At 41.9% G+C, this 17,048-nt stretch overlaps 1 pseudogene; it reads left to right on the top strand.

Moving 5' to 3' along the window:
* Nucleotides 1-501: 501 nt before the first annotated feature.
* LOC112128534 (signal peptidase complex subunit 2-like) lies at nucleotides 502-2,300 on the top strand (annotated as a pseudogene).
* Nucleotides 2,301-17,048: the final 14,748 nt, after the last annotated feature.

Raw genomic sequence — 17,048 nt, 5'->3', positions numbered from 1 at the left:
ACTGCACTCCAGCCTGGGCGACAGAGCAAGACTCCGTCTCAAAAAAAAAAAAAAAAAAACCATGAAAAAGATGGTCGATATCTTTAGTCATTAGAGGAATGCAACAAGATAGCCACTTCACACCCACTAGGATGGCTATAATAAGAAAGGCAGTAACTAGTGTGGGCAAGGAAGTGAAGCAATTGGAATCTGCATAATTTACTGGTAGGAATGTAAAATGAGGGAACTGCCTTAGAAAACATTTTACAGTTTCTCAAAATGTTAAACAGAGTTAACATACGATCCAGCAATCTCATTTCTGGATATCTACCCAAAAGAATGGGAACATGTCCACATGAAGACTTGCGCATGAATGTTCATAGCAGCATTATGCATAGTAGCCAGAAGGTGGACACAACCCCAGAGTGTCCATCACCTGATGAATGGATAAATCAAATGTGGTCTATTCATGCAATGGAATATTCTATAAAAAAGGAATGAAGTACTGATGCATGCTACAACACGAATAAGCCTTGAAAACATTAGGCTAAGAGGAAGAAGCCAGGTTCTAGTTACATTAAATGTTCATCATAGACACATCCCTATGGACGGAAAGACTGGTGGTTGCCTGAGGCTGGGAGGAGAGGGAATTGAGTAGCTGCTAATGGGCACGGCGTTTCTTCTTGGGGTAATGAAGAGATTTTAAAATTTGATTTTGGTGGTAGTTGCATAATTCTGTATATACTAAAAACTATTGAGGCTGAGCATGGTGGCTCACGCCTGTCATCCCAGCACTTTGGGAGGCTCAGGTGGGCAGATCATTTGAGGTCAGGAGTTTGAGACTAGCCCGGCCAACGTGGTGAAATCCTGTCTCTACTAAAAATACAAAAAAAGTAGCTGGGCATGGTGGCGTCCGCCTGTAATCCCAGCTACTGGGGGAGGCTGAGGCAGGAGAATCACTTGAACCCAGGAGACGGACGTTGCAGTCAGCCAAGATCGTGTCACTGCACTCCAGCCTGGGTGACAGAGCAAGACTCCATCTCAAAAAATAAAAATTAAAAAAATAAAAAATAAAAACTACTGAACTGTATACTTTAAATTATAAATTGTATGGCATATGAATTATATCTCAAGCTGTTTTTTTTTTTAAAGGATTGAGTAATAGTGTGAAGACCTCAGTTCAAGAACCTTCCAGAAATGGTAAAAAATATTCAATATAGGCGCAACATTATTAGTGAGAATGGGAGCACCAAAACAGGAGGCTGAAGAGGTGGGTGTGAGAAGAGGGGAAGGGCAAGGTAGAGCATGGTGGGCCTTCTAAGTCTTATTACCCATTGGTGGCTTTTCCCAAAGGTTGGAAGCAAACCTTTCAAAGAAAGCTTTCTGCGACAAGATGGCGGCAGCTGCCCAGGGCAGGAGAAGTGGTGGTGGTGGAGGCAGTAGTGGTGCCAGCGGTGGTCTCAGCTGCGCAACAGGTAGTAGCCTCAGTGGCTTGTTGGCTAAGTGGAAGACGGATGAGAAGCATGGAAAAACTGACAAGTGGGATGGATCTGCTATGAAAAACTCTGGATGATTCTGCCAGAAAGGTACTTCTGGAAAAATACCAGTAGGGGGAGAATTTTGGTCTCATTGACATTTGCCTCACCATCTGATTGCACTCCTGTTTCCTTACCATAGTAGCTTTAATTTGGGATTCTGTGCACCCCTTTGCCGAGTCTAAGCCCATTTTGGCCATATGCATCCTATCCTATTTTGTGATGATGGGGATTCTGACCATTTATTTATTTTTTTATATTTTGAGTCAGAGTCTCGCTGTACCACCCAGGCTGGAGTACAGTGCCACAATCTTGGCTCACTGCAACCTCTGTCTCTTGGGTTCAAGTGATTCTTGTGCCTCAGCCTCCCGAGTAGCTGGGATTATAGGCACATGTCACCATGCCTGGCTGATTTTTGTGTTTTTAGTAGAGACGGGGTTTCGCCATGTTGGCCAGGCTGGTCTCGAACTCCTGGCCTCAAGTGATCTGCCCGCCTTGGCCTCCCAAAGTGCTGGGACAGGCATGAGCCAGGCGCCCAGTCATGACCATTTATATAGCTCACATAAGAAGAGCGTCTTTCTTGTGGCCCACAGGAAGGATCGTGCAGGAGTGGATCCTGATATTTGGCAGCTGGCCTTCGTCAATGGGAGAAGAAGGCAGCTGCAGGAAGCCGAGTTCACCAAGTTCATTGCTAAGTTTTTTGACCACGGTGGGACACTGGTCAGGGATGCATAAGAGCCTAAAATATCCAGGCTCCATGACAGTCTCACCACAGAAAGAAAATAAAATAGCCAGTTCTCACAGCAGCCCTCTTTCTGCTGGATCATGCTGAAAATATAGAAAATTTTAAATGGGTAAAGTAAGAAATGTTTAAAATGTCCCTGTTTTGTCCTGAAATTTTATTCTGGATAAATAGGATCTTCTAGCAAGATATGAGAAGGTGTAGCCCTGATGTCTGGCTGTAACCTCCTTGGTCTGCTGATTACATTGTTTTGATTTGCTTTTCTGGAAAAGCACTTTTTCCAAAAGCGGTATAGATTTTTTCCTTTGTACCTAGCAGTACTTTATATAGTATAGCTTTGTGCCACGCAGCGCTTGAAGACTCAATTTAAAAATATTATTAGGCCAGGCATGGTGGCTCATGCCTGTAATCCCAGCACTTTGGGAGGCCGAGGTGGGCAGATCATGAGGTCAGGAGTTCGAGACCAGCCTGGCCAACAGGGTGAAACCCCGTCTCTACTAAAAATACAAAAATTAACCAGGTGTGGTGGCAGGTGCCTGTAATCCAAGCCACTTGGGAGGCTGAGGCAGGAGAATCACTTGAACCTGGGAGGCAGAGGTTTCAGAGCTGAGATCACACCACTGCACTCCAGCCTGGGTGACAGAGCGAGACTCCATCTCAAAAAAAAAAAAAAAAATATATATATATATATATATATGCGTCTGTGTGTGTGTATATGTGTGTGTATATATATACATATATATATAATTAACCTGTTGCTGACTCTTTTTAATTCCTATTTCAACATGTGTTTCCCTGAAGAATTCAGGATACAACTTCTTGTGTATGACAGGTTTCCTTCACACATTGTTTTTGTGAGTGTGTACGTAGCTGATGGGGAGAATTTTAAAAATATATCGCTTTAGAAAATTGGTTTAAAACAGACCTTCTGTCTGTTACATTTTGTGCTCTTAATCAATTGAAGAAGCCAATGGCATTTTTAGTTTTATATTGTGTTTTCCACTAGTATATTCCTGTTGATTCATTGCTACTTTTTATTAACTGACATTTTCTAAAATGTTTTTCAATAAAAGGAAAGAAGATGTGGGAAAAACAAAACAAAACAAAACCTTTCAAGAGTTTTAAGCAGAAGACGGACATGATTCTGTCATTGTCAAAGTACCCTTTACCCAACGTGTTTACCAGTTCCCTCTATTTATTCACCTGCTTTCCACATCCAAATCAACATTAAAGTTCTTACTTTTCACAGTATTTCAAAGTCAATAATTTACTTCCCTGAAATGTCTGCAAGTGTATACTCGCAGAAACAGCAAAAACACCAGTGGATGCTGGTTTCACAGATGGTACCAAAAGGAAGACAAATATATGTGAGGTCCCCCAGCAGATTCTCTCTACTTTGGTTTTTCTCCATGCACAAGCCCATCCTCAGCCCTGGCGCCATCCTCATGGGCCCTAAAGCCCTTTACATAAAAATCTTCCTGGTCCTTGTGCTAGTGGATACGTGAATGCAGGCTAATCAGCAAGTTTGCTTAATGGAAGTAAATAGTCTGCTGTGGGAAATACAGAGGGATGGCTCTGAAATAAGAGAAAAAATCAGAGTTGAAACCATTTAAGAATTTTAGTGCTGCAGAGATTTTCAATGTTTGCTACAATAAGTAGTAGGAAAACCATAGTGGATTTTTTTTTTAGATTTTTTAAAAGATGTATTACAGTAACAATTTAATTCCCTATAAAATAAGGTATAGACCATGAGACATTAATAGGAAGATTTATCTCAAAGAATAAATCTCAGGATCTTGGAGAATTTGCTATTATTAAAAATCAAAGAATAAATCAATAACAGCATTATTTTAAATGCAAATAAAAATGAGATAACATTTTTCAACTACCAAGTTAGTAGATGTTTTCTTTGTCTTTATTGCGGCAAAATGTAAACAACAAAAAATTTACCATTTCAACCATGTTTAAATTGTACAAGTAGTGGCAATAAATACCATCACTATTATCAATTTTCAGAATTTTTTCAACATCCCAAACAGAAACTCTTGTGACTATTAAACAATAGCCTCCTGCCTTCCTCCTCCTCCCAGCCCCTAGTAACCTACCTCTATTCTACTTTCTGTCTCTGTAAATTTGCGTATTGAAGATACCTCATATAAGCAGAATCATACAATATTTGTCCTTTTTTTGTCTGGCGTATTTCACTTAGAATAGTGTTTTCAAGGTTCATCTGTGGATAGCATGTATTAGAATATCATCCCTCCTTAAGGGTGAATAATATTCCATTGTACATATAACTACATTGTATTTATCCATTCATCTGTGGATGGACACGCGGACTTTTTTTTCGAATACCTCAGTTCACTGTCAAGAACACAGTAGACTTCTAACTGATGAGAGAAATGAGAAAAATGATGTTTGAGGAGAATGACTTTGACAGCTGATTTTCCAAATCAGATCTCAGAATATATGGCCTGTTTTTTATAATTTGTGAAGTTAATTATTTGAACAGTTTCAGAAAGCTATGAAAAATAAAATGAAGTTTTATATGTAATGAATCATCAATGCTGAAAAAGAAAAAGTACATATAATGGGGATGCTTAGAAATTCAAAGAGAAAAGTTGCAGATTTTCTGAATAAGAGGTAGGGAAGGATGAACCCTTCTTAATCTCAAGCTTCAGCAAAGTCAACAAACTCAAAACCTCTTTCCATTTTTTTCCAAGTCCAGGAACCCAGAGCAGCCTTTGTCCAGCAGGGACAGACTGGTTCCAGATAAATGTCCTGTGCTGCTTCTTCTGTCCTAGAGAATATGTTTTTGCAATGAATTTAGGGAGATAATATCTTTTCCCCAAGCAGCATTTCCAAAGGTATGAATATCAGCCAGGGTTGCCAGCTGGGCTGCTCCTCTATAAGCTTTTGCTTTCTGACTGGCGACCCAGATGGTTGCTAACACCAGGGGTGAAATGGAGTTGCTGGAACCCACTGCTCGGCTCTGGCAATGTGTGTCACTTGCCTGATTTTCTTTTTGGTGTGGAAGAAAATTCACACAAGGGAAGGCTTCTCCCAGCCCAACTCCCCTTCCTATGATTGGGAATGGCTGCAACGAAACCCCAAGGATGCCCTTGCATCTCTCTCCAAGATAAGGGGCTTTGATTCCGAGGCTGGTCATCTCTAGGCCAGGTTCTGCGTCTCAGACCACTGCGGGCCAGCAGTCTTACCTCAGCCTTTCTTAGTTCTTCACATCACGGAGCTACTTTTGGTTGTTTATTACTGTCATACAAGACAGATATCCTCTGGCTTTAGGACTGGAGCACTGCAGAGCAGGTAGTGAGGATGTTGACCTAACTTGAGTTATTGGTTGAATTCCAGTGAATGAGAAAAGCTTGGGGTCAGAACATATTTTAATTGGAAGGCTTCCAATGCCTTCATCATATAACACCAAAAAGCAAGCCATGGAAATGTAAAAATGTAATAAATTGGATCACCTGAGGTCAGGAGTTCGAGACCAGCCTGGCCAGCATGGCAAGACCCAGTCTACACTAAAAATACAAAAATTAGCCGGGTGTGGTGGCATGTGCCTGTAGTCCCAGCTACTCAGGAGGCTGAGGCAGGAGAATTGCTTGAACCTGGGAGGCAGAGGTTGTAGTGAGTCGAGATTGCACCACTGCACTCCAGCCTGGGCGACAGAGCAAGACTCTGCTTAAAAAAAAAAGTAATAAATGCCCTTGGATATTATTACTATTATTTTACACTAAGTGATCCATGGGAGGCTTTGTGATCCTCTTTCTAGAGAGTGAGCTCCACTCCTCTCTGCAACACCTAGCTCTAATGCAGCCCAGCTTGGGTACCCTGGCTGATATTCGTACCTTTGAAAATGCTGTTTGGGGGAAAGACATTATCTCCATAAATTCATTGCAAAAACATATTCTCTAGGACAGAAGAAGCAGTACAGGACATTTATCTGATGGTAAACCTTAACACTAATTTCTTAGATAAACATTCCATGAGCCATACTTTTTGACAGGGTGCCCTTTAGAGTCTGTCTATGAACAAAAGAGGAGGAAAAAACCCTGCCCTTGTATAACTTAAACAATTCTAATAAGGAGAGTGGGACAAAACCAAAACAACCACATGTTAAGTATTCCTTATCAAAATGTTTGGGACCAGAAGTGTTTCAGATTTCAGATATTCCAAAAAATATATATATATATATTTCAAATATATATATATATATTTCAAATATATATATATTCCAAATATATATATAGTGTGTGTATATATATATACATATATATAGTGTGTGTATATATATATACACATATATATAGTGTGTGTATATATATATACACATATATATAGTGTGTGTATATATATACACATATATATAGTGTGTGTATATATATATACATATATATAGTGTGTGTATATATATACACATTATATCTATGTCTATCTCTATCTATCTATCTATATATATAGAGTGTGTGTGTGTGTTTGTCGGAGTCTCACTGTCACCCAGGCTAGAGTGCAGTGATGTAATCTTGGCTTACTGCATCATCCACCTCCTGGGTTGAAGAGATTCTCCTGCCTCAGCCTCCCGAGTAGCTGGGATTACAGAGGTGCAACACCACATCCGGCTAATTTTTGTATTTTTAGTAGAGACGGGGTTTCGCCATGTTGCCCAGGCTGGTCTTGAACTCCTGACCTCAGGTGATCCACCTGCCTCAGCCTCCCAAAGTGCTGGGTTTACAGGTGTGAGCCACTGCACCCGGCCATGATTTTGGAATATTTGCGTATACATAATGAGATATCTTGGAGATGGGCCCCAGGTGTAAACATGAAATTAATCTATGTTTCATATGCATCTTAATGGGCCTGAAGGTAAACTTTATATACTGTTTTTAATAATTTTGTGCATAAAACAAAGTTTTGATTGCGTTTTGACTGCAACCCATTACATGAGGTAAAGTGTGGAAATTTCCACTTGTGGCATCATGTAGGCACGCAAAAATTTTTAATTTTGGAGCTTTTCAGATTTAAGATTTTTGGATTAGGGATACTCAACCCGTAATACTGTAATATACATATATATGTAATATATATATATATGTGTAGCATTGTAGTATTATAAATGCTGTAGAAAAAATAATGCAGATAAGGGGAACAGAGGTAACTGTTTTAAAAATAGATTTTACTTTTTAGAATAGTTTTAGGTTCACACCCAAACTGAGTGGAAAATACAGAGTCCTCATATACCTCCTGCCCCTACACATGTACAATGTCCCCCACTACTGACCTCTCACACCAGAAGGTCCATTTGTTACAATTGATGAACTTGCATTGACATGTCATTGTCATCCAGAGACAATAGTTTACTTAGGTTCTCTCATGATGTTGTACATTCTGTGGGTTTGGACAAATGTGTATGACCAGGTACCCACCAGTATAGTGTCAAACAGAATAGTTTCCTGCCTTGAAAATCGCCTATGCTCTGCCTGTTTATCCCTCCCTCCTGCCAAGCCTTGGCAAACACCGATCTTTTTTGCTGTCTCCATACTTTGGCCTTTTCCAAAATGTCATATAGTTGGAAGCATACCATCTATCACCCTTTCAGATTGGCTTCTTTCACGTAATAATATGCATTTACGTTTCCTCCATGTCTTTTCTTGATTTGATAGCACATTTCTTTTTAGCACTGAATAATATTCCATTATCTGGATGTACCATAGTTTATAGTTATTCATGTACTTACCGAAGAACATCTTAGTTGCTTCAATTGTAAAAATGCTGCTACAAACATCCACGTGCAGGTTTTTGTGCGGACATAAGTTTACAACTCTTTTGGGTAAATACCAAGGAGTGTGATTGCAGATCACATGGGGAGAGTACATTTACTTTGTAAGAAACGCCAAAGTGGGCCAGGTGTGGTCCATTATACCTGTAATCCCAACACTTTGGGAGGCCAAGGTGGGAGGACGGCTTGAGGCCGTAGGTTCAAGAAAAGCCTGGGCAATATAGTAAAATCCCATCATTACAAAAAAATCTAAAAATTAGCCAGGTGTGGACCCAGCTACTTGGGAGGCTGAAGCAGGAGGATCACTTGTGCCCAGGAGTTAGAAGCTGCAGTGAGCTATGATCAAGTCACTGCACTCCAACACAGGCAACAGAGCATGACCTTGTCTTAAAAACAAACAAAAAAACTGCCAAATTGTCTTCCAAAATGGCAGTTTCATTTTTTGTATTCCTTCCTAGCAACGAAGGAAAGTTCCTGTTGCCCCACATCCTCATCACCATTGGAGTTGTCCATGTTTTGGATTTTGGCCATTCTAGTAGATGTGTAGTGGTATCTCATTGCTGTTTTAATTTGCAGTTTCCTAATGATATATGATGTAGAGCATATTTTCATATGCTCATTTGCCATCTGTCTTATTCTGTTTTCTGCTGCAGTAATAGAATACCACAGACTGGGTAATTTAGAAAGAAATGAAGCGGTTTTTTTTGGCTCATGGCTCTGGAGGCTGGGAAATCCAAGATTGAGGGGCCACATCTGGTGAGGGCCTCTAGCTGTATCATAACACATGGCAAGGAAGCATGCACGAGAGACACAACAAAAGAGGACCGAACTTCACCCTTTTATCAGGAGCACAGTCCTGTGATAACTAATCCAAGCCCATAATAACACTAATTCCTTCAGGAGGGCAATACCTTCATGACCTAATCACAAGTCTTAAAGGTCCTGTCTCTCAGCACTGTTACCATGGCAATGAAATTTCAGCCTGAGTTTTGGAGGGGACATTCAAGCTATAGTACCATCTATAGATCTTTTGTTGGTGGCACGTCTCTTCAGATCTTTTGCCCATTTTTATGTTTTATTTTTGAGACAGAGACTCGCTCTGTCACCTGGGCAGGAAGGCGTGTTTCCATAACATTATATAACCTCCTGTAACTAATTTCAAGCGGCTGCTTTGAATTTAATTGCATGAATGTAAAATAAGTTTGAAAACCAACCCCTAGTTGTTGGATACTTTAGTACCACATTTTCCTCCCTGAACAACACCACCGTAAATAGATGTTGGTTTTTTTCTTTTTTTTTTAGAGATGAGATCTCACCATGTTACCCCGGCTGGTCTTGAACTCCTGGGCTCAAGCTATCCTCCCACCTTAGCCTCTCAAAGTGCTAGGTTTACAGGCGTGAGCCACTGCGCCCGGCCAATATATGGATATCATCCTCGAAATAGTTTATACCTGCATAGTGAGCTCTCCCTGAAGCCCTTATCCTGGCTGCTTCCTCCTCACCTTTAGTTTTAACTTAAATACTACCTCCTCATAAATGCCTTCTCTTACGTCTCTATTTTCTTAAGTTCTCCCTTTGTCATCCAACACAGTATACTCTTTATCACTTTATAGAATGCTCAATTTGTATTGCAAATGTAGTTCGTTTGGCTGTTTATTTCCTGTCATTTTCACCAGACTTTCCATGAGGAATCCTGGGTTGTGCACACTGTCTGACATAGCATAGATGCTTAGTAAATATTTGCTGAGTGATTGCATATATAAATGAAGGAAAGAATGAATGCAGGACGATGCCTCAGGTTGAATTCCTAAAATGGAACTGATGGAGCAAAGGCTAAGCCACATCTAAAATTATTACTTAATTTCTCCCCAAACCTTCAACAGATTTCACACTAGCACTTATACAGGTGCTTGTATCTCTTTCCAGTTGGCCAAAGAGTATGGCTCTGTTTACACCCTGTACTTCGGATCCTGGCCCACCATGGTGTTCCATGGATATGAAGCAGTGAAGGAAGCTCTGATTGATCAGGGTGATAAATCCCTTGGCAGAGGACATATTCCAATTATTGACGATGCCCAGAAAAGATATGGTATGTTTCAAATCAAAATACAGGTTAATTTTCTTTGGCACCTGAATATTTAGCAAAAAATGTTGATTAACTAATTCAACGGTGTCTGTTCTGCACTAAGCAACTGACTAGATGCTACCATACTGCAATGCAATTCTGATACTAACTACCCAGAGTTAGCATATACTCCATAGATCAAGGACACAGTCCCCAACAAGAGTACCCTCACCTCAGATGCCAGCTGCAAATTCAAGGGTCCCCAGGTCACCCATATTTCTTATCAACTGACTAAAAAAAAATTCAGAGTTTCCCATGACCCTTTCAGGTATGATAATTTGCTAGAACAACTCACAGAACTTAGGAAGTTGCTATACTTACAGTTTTATTTTATAAAGGATACAAATAGAGAATCCCATAAAGTGAGGTCTGGGAGGCTCTCAAACATAATGTGTTACCCCCCTGGCACACCAATGTGTTCAGCAGCCAGGAAGCTCACCTGAGCCTCAGTGTCCAGAGTTTTTACTAGGGTCTCATTACATGGGCATGATTGATCGAATCATTGGCCATGTCATTGAACTAATGAACTCAGTCTCTAGCCTCCTCTCCTCCATGGAGGTTGAGAGTTCAGGCTGATATCACTTGGCTCAAAGCCCCAATCCTCTAAACATATAGCTGGTCTTTCTGGCATGGCTGGCCCCCATCTTAAAACTATCCTAGAGCCCACCTGAATCATCTCATTGGCACATACTTAGGTGTGATCCCAGGCATCCGCTATGTTCCAAAGACACTTTTTTTTTTTGTTTGAGATGGAGTCTCGCTCACTGCAACCTCCACCTCCCAGGTTCAAGTGATTCTCCTGCCTCAGCCTCCCAAGTAGCTGGGATTACAGGCATCTGCCACCATGCCCAGAAAATTTTGTATTTTTAGTAGAGACAGGGTTTCACCATGTTGGCCAGGCTGGTCTCAAACTCCTGGCCTCAAGTGATCCACCTGCCTTGGCCTCTCAAAGTGCTGGGATTAGAGGTGTGAGCCACTGCGCCCGGCCTACCAATGGCACTTCTAACACTCAGGAAATTCCAAGGGTTTAGAAGCTCCCACAAACTATGAACAAAACATATATAATTGTTTGTTTGTTTGTTTAATTATATGACAACAGATGCTCTGGTAGCTCCACTGAGATGAACATCAGAAACAGACCCCAAACTTGCAGGTTAATGTTGTGAATCTAATTGAGATAAAAACAATCTGAGAACCTTTGAAATAAGAGTTGTTACCCAGAGGTCTCAGGGTTGAGGGAGCTGGAGCAGTCATGCTTGGGGTGTAGTTTCCCATGACACACAGGATGCAGTGGCACCATGGCCACAACAGCAGACAATGACTAGACATAAAAATTACTGTGCTTTCAATGACAGCCTGGGCACTGGGGGATGGAGAGGAGGGAGGGTCAAATCAGGGGTGTCACGCACAGGGAGCTACAATGGTACCAGCCATGTTTTAGTTCTTCAGTTGGATAATAGGCTCACAAATAATTCCTTTTGTTATTATGCTTCAAAATTTAGATTTGTTACATATATGCCTTTATATGTATCAAGTAACACACAATAAAAAAAATTTAGGACAGTCAGAAAGTCTCCTCCAAACCACTTAAAATTATAAAATTGCAAGTCCTGGAAAAGTAGAAACTAAATTCTTTCAAAGCATATTTATGAATCATTAGTTAAATACAATGCAGTGTATTTAGTGCTACAAGAGAAGTGAGTTTTGGTCTCTCTCACCTAAGATCAAGGTACATTTGTTTACTAAAGAAGCAACCAATTCTTACCACTGAGTTTACGAAAAAAGAAAAATAAAAGAAGAAGTAACCAAGCTCTCCTTCTACAACCTCCCTTTTTGAAAAACAAGTTGATTATATTAGGTATGCATGACCTTTTACATTAATTTTAAAATTGGAGATGGAGGCCACTGGGCTGGATTGCTCTGAAAAGGGGGAAAATTGTTGGTCTAAAATTTGCAGTTTGGGTAACTCTGAAAAAATTGGTTTCCAAACTTTCCATAAAATTCTTGTTACCACTCCTTACTAGCCTGTAATGGGAACAGATAATTCAGCTCTTCCTTCCACTAACCTTTCTATTTTAGAAAATAACAGAGAAAAAAGCCATTCATTGATATTTTACTTTTCCTTCTCTATTAGTTCCCTAGGGCTGCCATAACAAAGTACCAAAAATTTGGTGGCTCAGAACAACAGAACTTGATTGTCTCACAGCTTGGGAGGCTGGAAGTCTGAGACCAAGGTGTCGGCAGGGTTGGTTCCTTCTGAGAGCTGTGAGGGAGAATCTGTTCCGTACCTCTGCCTTAGCTGCTGGTGGCTTTCTGGCAATTTTTGGAGTTCCTTGGCTTGTAGGTGCATCACCCTGAGCTCTGCCTTCATGTTAATGTGACATTCTCCTCGTGTGCATGTCTGTCTCTGTGCCCAAATGTCCCCTTTTTATAAGGACGGTCATATTGGCTTAGGGCCCACCTGTGGCCTCATTTCAACCTGACCTCTGTAAAGATCCTGTTTCCAAATAAGTTCACATTCACAGATATTGGGGGTTAGGGCGCCAACATTTTTCTCGGGGGGAAACAATTCAATAAATAATACCTTAGTAAATGGAATAACTGCTAAAATACTAAATAGCTTTCTGAGATCTTTAATTATTGTTTTTGTTATTTATTTATTTATTTATTTAAGAGACAGGGTCTTGCTATATTGACCAGGCTGGTTTCGCAGTCTTGGGCTCAAGCAATCCTCCCGCCTCAGCCTCCCAAGTAGCTGGGACTAAAGGCAAGTGCCACCACACCTGGCTAATTTTTGTAATTTTTGTAGAAATGGGGTCTTACTATGTTGCCCAGGCTGCTCTTGAACTCCAGAGCTCAAGCAATCCTGCTGCCTTGGCCTCCCAAAGTGAAGGGATTACAGGCATGAGCCACCATGCCCACCCTGCTTTCTGACATCTTTAAACAGCTATAACATAGTGCTGCATATTCCTGGAATATATGTCTAACTAATCAAGTTGTTGAAACCTTTCCTGGTAACTACTGACTCGATATTTTGCCTCATTTTTTTTTTTAAGTTGAGATTGGGTCTCACTATGTTGCCCAGGCTGGTCTTGAACTCCTGGGCTCAAACAAGCTTCCTACCTTGGCCTCCCAAAGAGCTGGGATTACAGGTGTGAGGCAGTATGCCCGACCTCTCATTTCTTAATCTTTACATTTTTATCTCATTGACAGACGGCAACAGATCAAACTCTTTCTTTATTTTATTCATCTGAGCCACATACCAATATTAAATGCTATTGTTCATTCACTGAAATGCAAAGTTTAAAATAACTTAGTGTTCTTAGAGGCGTGGATAAACAGCCCCTCATGCCTTACCTGAGGGAGCACAGATACTATAACATTTTTGGAAAGGAATCTAGTAGTATCTATTGACATATAAATTGTAGAGATCTATGGGAGAATCTGGCTTACATAAATAGGAACAACCCACTATGCAATTATGCAACCCATCCACACACTTCACACTGACACACTGGGGTGTGGAGGACATTGCTTCCTTGAAAAGCACCAGAATTACAGGGACGCAGGTGTGAGAGAGAGAAGTAAATATACTTAAAAATAGATATATTTACATAAATACATAATATGTTACAGCATAAATTTACAATTTATAGTATATAAATATTATAATTATATACTATATGTATTATAAATTAATAACTATAATAATATAAATATATGATATACAAATATATGTTACATAAATAAATTTTATTTTACTTTTGAGACACGGTCACCATGGCTGGAGTGTAGTGGCACCATCATGCCTCAGGTGATCCTCCCACCTCAGACTCTCGAGTAGCTGGGACTACAGGCACCACGCCAAGCAAATTTTTGTATTTTTAGTAGAGATGGGGTTTCACCATATTGCCCAGCCTAGTCTCAAACCCCAGGACTCAAGTGGTCTGCCTGCCTCGGCCTCCCAAAGTGCTAGGATTACAGGCGTGAGCCACTGTGCCAAGCTAAATAAATATATTTTAAATGTATACATATAAATTCACAAGTTTCTCTATAAAGAGTGAGGAGACACGGGAGAGCCTTCCAAGTATCTCTTGTTATGTGACAAACCTCCCCAAACTCTGTGATGTAAAGCAACCAGCATTTTTCATCCTTATAAGTTCTGTGGGTCAGGAATCTGAATGAGGTACAGTGAAAATGGCTTTTCCCAGATCCACTAAGCCTGGAGCCTCGGCAGACATCCAATTTTTTCCACCCTGAACAGCTGCGTGGATTCAAATGGCTGAGGGCTGGAATCCCGCTGAGGCTTCTTCACTTACAAGTCTGGCTTCTGAGCGGTGATGACCCCAAAGCTGAGGTCAGCTGGGAGCATCAACCGGAGCATCTTTATGGCCTGCCCACCTCATGGCCTGGCGCCTGGAACCCGGGAGGGAGCCTCCTGGGGGACATCTAGAGAGCGAGGCAGAGGCTGCAAGCTTCTGCCTACCAAACCTCAGAATGTATGGCCACAGTCTATTCATTGCAAGCAACTCCCAACAGCCAACCCAAATCCCAAATTCACAGTGAGAGGAGTAAGGCCTCTCCTCTTGATGGATGGGTGGTGTCCACACTGCAGGAGAGCAGGAGGGACAGGGGATATCGCTGCTGGGCAGATGAAGGGGCCCTCTGAGCAGCCTAGGAAAGACCAGCCCCAGCGGTGGGAAGGACACCAGGAGACGGGGAGACTCAGAAGCCAAGAAAGAAGAGTTGTCAGTTGGGTTCACGGACCATAGATGTGGAGTTGGCCAAGGAGGTGGCGTTCACATGCTTAGCAGGAGCCATGTCAGTAGAACGAGGGCAGAGCTGGGCTGCAGTGGGATGAAGAATGAATGGGAAGACTTCTGCTCCCATGCACAAGGAATGGCGGAATGACCTTCTCATTGAAACTACTATTACATTTGGATAAAATATTCTTTCCATGGGCAGAAAACTTTGTTTTGTTTTGTCTTTTGGGATGGGGTCTTGCTCTGCTGCCCCCTGCTGCAGTGGTGCATTCATGATTCACTGTGGCCCTGACCTCCTGGCCTCAAGCCACGCTCCCACCTCAGCCTCCTGAGTAGCTGGGACTATAAGCATGCGCCACCACACCTGGCTAATTTTTTATTTTTATTTCTAGAGATAGTGTCTCACTATATTGCTGAGGCTGGTCTCAAACTCCTGGCCTCAGGCTATCCTCCCACCTCAACCTCACAGAGTGTTGGGATTACAGGCATGAGCCACTGCACCCAGCTCAAGCAGAAAACCTTTAATATTTATGAGTATTACAATAAATATAATTTGAGGACTTCCAGTTTTAGCTTGGAGAAGTAAAAAGCTAGAAAAGCATTGCTCTACCCATACAAGGCAAAAAAAAAAAAAAAAAAAAAAAACCTCAGCAGTAAATTAACTTTTCTTGAATTCATCAGAGAACTGAGGGTTCAGGGAAAGGTGTTACCTGAAAGCTAGGAAAGACAGGCGACTGAGGGCTGGAACACGTGCTGGCCTGGGACAAATAGCATCCTGGCACAGTACAAGGTGATTCAACGAGAAATGTTTCATGAATTGCTAACGACCAAGTGAGGGCTGGCAAGAATATGTGAAGTCCTAGGCGGGCGAGCAAACCTAAGGAACAGAAGAGGCTTATCTCCTCCCGCAGCCCTTTCCTCTGGGCACACTACCAGACTCCCGCAGGGACGATCAGGGACAACCCTGAGAGGCTTGCCATGGTGCTTGCTGGGGAAGAAGAGTGGCCACTGCTGGAACTCCCCCGATTCCAGGCGGAGTTGTCTCTCCTACTTGCCCTACGGGGCAAAAAGCCTTAATCGGCTGGACAAAGGGCATCAAAGCTGTAGTCTGGGCTGGGTGCGGTGGCTCATGCCTGTCATCCCAGCAGTTTGGGAGGCCGAGGTGGAAGAATAGCTTGAGTCCACGAGTTTGAAACCAGCCTGGGCAACATAATGAGCCCTTGTCTCTACAAAAAAAAAAAAAAAAAAATTAGCCGGACGTGGTGGCGAGTGCCTGTAGTCCCAGCTGCTTCGATCCTTTGAGCCCAGGACAAAGGATCTGCTGAGGCTACAGCGAGTCTTGATGGCGCCACTACACTCCAGCCTGGGAGACAGAGGAAGACAATGCCTCACAACAAACAAAAAGAAACAAAAAGCAAAGCACCCTTTACATAGCTCATGATTATAGTCAGTCCCTGGAAAACACACTGTCCCCCTCTCCCTCCATCGTATTTGCCTGGCATATACTCCAACCCCGGAAGAATTCAACCACCTGTCTTCTCTGTGCTTGTGCTCAGAAAATGAGCACTTCTAGAGAAATTCTCACAAGGATTAGACCAGCTTCCCTTTACATTTATACCTGCAGACCTCGACTAGTGTCTTGATTGGCTCGGTTAGTTCCTTGATTTTGCTCACTTTTATACTCTTGGAGACTCCTCATTTCTCCTACTAACCCCCCATTATGCACTTCCACTCTCAGAGCCATTGAATCATAAAGGATTTTTAAAAAACAGACCGGGTGTGGTGGCACACGCCTGTAATCCCAGCACTTTGGCAGGCCGAGGAGGATGGATCACCTGATATCAGGATTTTGAGACCAGCCTAGCCAACATGGTGGAACCCCATCTCTACTAAAAATACAAAAATTAGCTGGGCGTGGTGGTGCACGCCTGTAATCCCAGCTACTCGGGAGGCTGAGGCAGGAAAATTGCTTGAACCTGGGAGGCAAAGTTTGCAGTGAGCCGAGATCGTGCCACTGCACTCCAACCTGGGCAACAGAGCAAGACTCTGTCTCAAAAAAAAAATAGAAGCATCACCGAGGAACTCTCTCTCCTCTTCAACATTTTATCTA

This window comes from Pongo abelii, chromosome 8 (genome assembly GCF_028885655.2).
Source record: "Pongo abelii isolate AG06213 chromosome 8, NHGRI_mPonAbe1-v2.0_pri, whole genome shotgun sequence".
Classification (NCBI taxonomy): domain Eukaryota; kingdom Metazoa; phylum Chordata; class Mammalia; order Primates; family Hominidae; genus Pongo; species Pongo abelii.
Note: the sequence above shows the minus strand (reverse complement) of the source record. Positions and strands in the feature narration are given on the sequence as shown.